We start from the raw sequence: 5,134 nt of genomic DNA, 5'->3' as shown, positions 1-5,134 counted from the left end.
ATGTTGGCGGGCGCCTGTAGTCCCAGCTACTCCGGAGGCTGAGGCAGGAGAATGGCGTGAACCCGGGAGGCGGAGCTTGCAGTGAGCCGAGATCGCGCCACTGCACTCCAGCCTGGGGGACAGAGCGAGACTCCGTCTAAAAAAAAAAAAAGTATGTTTAAATATATATAAAAAATAAAGCTGGGGCCCTGGAGTCACAGCCAGCTCTGCCAAGTTCCAGCTGTGTGTGTTCTTGGGGAAGTTACCGTCCCATACCTACCTCAAAGCATGATTTTTTTTTTTTTTTTTTGAGACAATAGAGTCTCGCTCTGTCGCCCCGGCTGGAGTGCAGTGGCGCGATCTCGGCTCACTGCAAGCTCCGCCTCCCGGGTTCACGCCATTCTCCTGCCTCAGCCTCCGGAGTAGCTGGGACTACAGGCGCCCGCCAACATGCCTTGCTAATTTTTTTGTATTTTTAGTCGAGACGGGGTTTCACCATGTTAGCCAGGATGGTCTCAATCTCCTGACCTCGTGATCCACCCGCCTCGGCCTCCCAAAGTGCTGGGATTACAGGCGTGAGCCACTGCACCAGGCCCCTACAATTCTATTTTCAAGTTGCTGAAATGAAATCTCATTGACTGGAACCAATGTGAGTGCTGCCTATAGGATGAGCCTTCTTCATATGCACAAGATTTCCCATTCATTCACTTCAATTTTAACATTCCTCTCATTTTAGCTAGTTTTTATTTCTATGAATTTTACGGGTTTTGTTGGAACCTATTTCCAGTTTATTGCTGATATGTAAGAAAAAGACTCATCTGGCCAGGCATAGTGGTGCATACCTGTAATCTCAGCACTTCGGGAGGCCAAGGCGGGAGGATCACTTGAGCCCAGTTCAAGACCAGCCTGGGCAACATAGTGAGACCTTGTCTCTACATAAATATTTAAAAGAAATTAACTGGGCATGGTGGTGCGCACCTGTATTCCTAGCTACTTAGGAGACTGGTGCAGGAGAATCACTTGAGCCCAGGAGTTTGAGGCTGCAGTGAGCTATAATCGTGCCACTGTACTCCAGCCTGGCCCTGTGCCCCCACACCCCCAAAAAGAAAACTATTAATTTTCTTTGATAGTTGGCCTCCTTGTGAAATCATTCTAAGAGTTTTTCATGGGTTTCCAGAAAAAAGAACATTTGTGAAGCTTCTCATTTCTAAGAGTTCTTGCTTCATTTTCTTACATAATTGTGCTTTTTTAAAAAAGACAGGGTCTTGCTCCATTGTCCGGGCTGGAGTACAGTGGTGTGATCATAGGTCACTGCAGCCTTGAGCTCCTGGGCTCAAGTGATCCTCCTGCCTTAGACTCTCAGGTAGCTGGGATTATAGGTGTGCGCCACCACACCCAGCTAAGTTTTAAAAATTTTTTTTGTACAGAACAGAGGTCTTGCTTTGTTGCCCAGGCTGGTCTTGAACTCCTGGCCTCAAGTGATCCTCCTGCCTCAGCCTTGCAAAGTGCTGGTATTACAGGTGTGAGCCACTGCACCCGGCCCATAATTGTGCTTTCTGAACAATGCTGAGGAATGAGTATGGAGGTCACCCTGTGCTGTGCCCCAATGTAATAGGTATACCTCTTGAGACAAATTAGTTCTTTACCTTTGCTTTCTAAATTAACAAAAGCATCTAATAGGAAACCTGTACATACTAAGAAAAAATTTGCAATGTTCACAAACAAGAAACTGTTCTTAGGAATGACTGGCCACCAATGTAGGCCCTATGGCCAGAGCTCATGATGACATAAGTTACTTCTAATGCCCCTCCCAGAGGCCTGCATATGGAAATAGTGTCTGCTTCTGTGCCCTGACCAGAGGCTTTGTCAGCAGAACTGGGGAAGGCAGCAATGACTGGGCCCTCAGCTTAAGAGATGGCAGCCCAGAAGTTACTACAGGGGTCTCTAATTCCAGTCCTTTCCACCTGGCTTCTGGTCTGGCCTGGTACTGTCTCCAGGCAGTGGAAAGCCTGTGAGTTAGATACAAAAAAACTGGTCTGGGTTTCAGCTTACCTGAAAATAAGGGTCAACATTCCCATTATAATTTTATTTAAATGCCAAATTGCTATGTGCAATGTTCTCATAGATTATGGTAAGGTTAACTGTATCTTAGCTAAAAAGCCCTCGCACCAGTGGTATGAAAGTACAGGAACTTGGCTGGGCGTGGTGGCTCATGCCTATAATTCCAGAACTTTGGGAGGCCAAAGCAGGAGGATTGATCACTTGAGCCTAGGAGAGCAGCTTCAGCAACATGGTGAGACCTTGTCTCTCCCTAAAAACAAAAAACAAAAAAAAAAAGAAAGAACAGCAACTTTTTACTATATTCAGAAGTCCATTGTGTTCTAGTGATAGTCATCACTTAATAAGCTTTATGCAGTTGACTCCACTTGGCACTGGCAACAAAGGAATTTTTAATGAGTTTGACAGGGAAAGGACACCCACACAGGATTTTTTGGTTTTCTTCTACACAGGTTTTTAAAAGCCTGGTTTGGTTTCAGCATGTTGAGCTTACAGAAAAAATAAAACGCTAGCAAGTCATCAGACTCTTCAATGAAAATGTATTTCACATTAAACACAATGTACATATCATGCAAATGAGGCATCACCACGGTCACAATGGTGCTGTGAGGTACAACAAATCACAAGAAAACAGACATTTGCAAAATAAGGCTCTAGGAAAGATGAGAGGCATTTTTTGAAAGCCAGACCATGCTATGGTTTCTGTGTGCCTGTCATAAAGGGACTTGGCCAGTATTTGCCGAGATGGACAGCACCGCATTATGTGGAAGCATGTACTTTATTGAGTATAGACACATACACATACAGTTTCCGTAACTAATACATTCTTAAATGTAGCTGGCTGTAAAAGCACATGAACAAGATTACTAATGAGACTTCTTTGTATCTCCTGGTTGCAAACCTCTCTCAGAATTATGAATCTTTCCAAACCCTTAATTATCCAAGTCAAAACAAAAAGTTTCAAAGAAGAAAAGGTCATTTTAATCAGAAAGCCACATTTCGCCACAAAAAACAAAATTAAGAAAACACACCATTATATGGCATAAAATGTGTGGAGTATACATTCTACTGTCATTTTTCCCATTCAGATTTTTTTCTCAATATTAAAGTCCATTAAAGTGACATACTGGGTCCAATGTGGGCCCCCTATTGTTTCAGAACGCTATGATTTTTGTTTGCACCTGGTTTTATTAAAGCTGGGCAAACACAGGAGCAGACAAAGAAAACTCCCAAGATCCAACAGAAAAAAAAAAAAAAATAGCAAGAACATTGAAAACCAACCACCTGCACGTGAGACATAGGATTCATTCAGCTGGAAAGTCACTCCATGGTCTGGAGTGACTACAGCGTGAAGATTTTAAGGTGTGACATGAAAGAGTCCTTGCTAGATTCAGTTGCCCATGTATACACGAATATGCATAAGAGAACAGAAATCATTACTGACTGTTTTGACTTCCTTCCTCAACCAAGCTTACTACTTCACCCCCAAAAGAATAATGTGGGGCAATGCATTTTTGCGGGTGGCAAAGCTTAACAATAATTTTTTAAAGGCTTCTTGATACTGCCTTCCAACAGAGAAACTCTGGAGATGGGGAACCTCCTGAATTTCTTCTCTGTCTCAAAAAAGACAGGGAGATATACAGTGCAAGTTGAGTATATGTTTAACTAGAGTTTGGGTAAATGTCTAGAATATTTTACAGGAAAAGACATCTAAATGTTTATGTGCTCCCACTTTGGGAATAAGAATGGTTATAAAGTGAATTGCCGAGCCAGTCACTCAGGTCATTCAGAGGGTCACTATGATAATAGAGAAGTTCAGGAAGTGCTTTATCAGCAGCTGAAGCTCATAAACAGAACTGTAAAAGGAAACTTTGCTAAAGCCCAACAAGGTGAAAGTCTCAAGGTTTCTACCAAGAGTGGCCAGTGTTTGACATACTACCTAGGAATACAGTTACATTCCAAGCTAATAATTTGGGATCCAGCGGTAACGGTGACAGAAGCTTCTTCAGGCGGCTGGCAGCTCGGATTTGACTATCAGCAGCTTTACGGGTTCTCCAAACACCTGTGTCAATTCAGAAACAAAACCAGGTGAGATCAAAGGGAAAACCAAGTACTCTGCAGTTTGTCGCACTATTCTCTCACTAACACGATCACAACACGCTGTGGCACTTTCTACCTTCTTGGTAATTATATTTTCCTCCGGGGCTTATACAGTATTTCTCAACAGAAGTGATACAGTATTTTATACAGGACTATTCTTTTAGATGGGTCAAAGTTTCCTTGTACGGAACTTTCCTAAAACCTGCAGATGTTTAATGTCTCAAGCTTTGTCTTTCAAATGCCCCCAGCCACTCTGGCAACAAAAACCATCAACACGTGTCCAAATGTCCCCTGGTGGGGGTGGTACCACTTTTGGTAGAGAAGAATTTGAGAAACAGACCCAATCATAATTAAAAATATACAAGCAGTGTGAATAAAATGATTTAGTCAAGACTTTTATTTTTGGATAGGGGCTTTGCATTTCTTTTAGAGATGTAAGAAATAAATTTGAGGATCTATGAATACTCTAATAAATTTTGTGGATTCTCTGTTCCCTACTGTATAGTGAGGTAAGTGAACTGAAGGGAAACTAATTTTAAAGTCAAAGTATGTTAAAAACACAAAAAACCTCTTAATAAATATTAAGCCACTTAACTGTCAGGGAGATAGAATGCTCAAGTGAATTAGTATTTTAAGTGTCCAAGAAGGCAGCTGCTTTTCCAAACCAGTGATATAGTTTACTCTAAAAATGACCCATCACACACCAAGAACCAAGAGAAATGGTCTCTCAAACTTGTCTTATAGGCAAGAGCTGAGGTCAGGTAGAAACAAGCATACAAAAAACACAGTGACCTCAGCTCTGTAGCCTCTCCAACTTGTTTCCTCATCTGAAAAACAAAAGCATTGGACTAAGTTATTTTGGCCACTGAATTTGTTATGGGAGTGAAGTATAAAAAATAAAGTGACTGAGAAAATGCCGAGAATATAAAAATGCTTTTAAGAATCTAAAATGGGCCGGGCGCGGTGGCTCAAGCCTGTAATCCCAGCGCTTTGGGAG

General features: G+C 42.2%; 1 protein-coding gene across 5 annotated transcripts in view; it reads right to left on the bottom strand.

Annotated features, from left to right (window-relative positions):
* Window positions 1–2,556: 2,556 nt before the first annotated feature.
* MAP7D2 (MAP7 domain containing 2) overlaps window positions 2,557–5,134 on the bottom strand; it is a 116,514-nt gene continuing 113,936 nt past the window's right edge. For all 5 annotated transcript variants that reach the window (XM_017884946.1, XM_017884950.1, XM_017884947.1 and 2 more), the window contains one exon: window positions 2,557–4,099. The gene's annotated coding sequence lies outside the window, so the exon portion shown is untranslated. The remainder of the gene's footprint in view (window positions 4,100–5,134) is intronic.

The sequence above is a fragment of the Rhinopithecus bieti genome, unplaced genomic scaffold (genome assembly GCF_001698545.2).
Source record: "Rhinopithecus bieti isolate Rb0 unplaced genomic scaffold, ASM169854v2 scaffold_15131, whole genome shotgun sequence".
NCBI classification, from domain to species: domain Eukaryota; kingdom Metazoa; phylum Chordata; class Mammalia; order Primates; family Cercopithecidae; genus Rhinopithecus; species Rhinopithecus bieti.
This window is presented reverse-complemented; position numbering and strand designations above follow the sequence as displayed.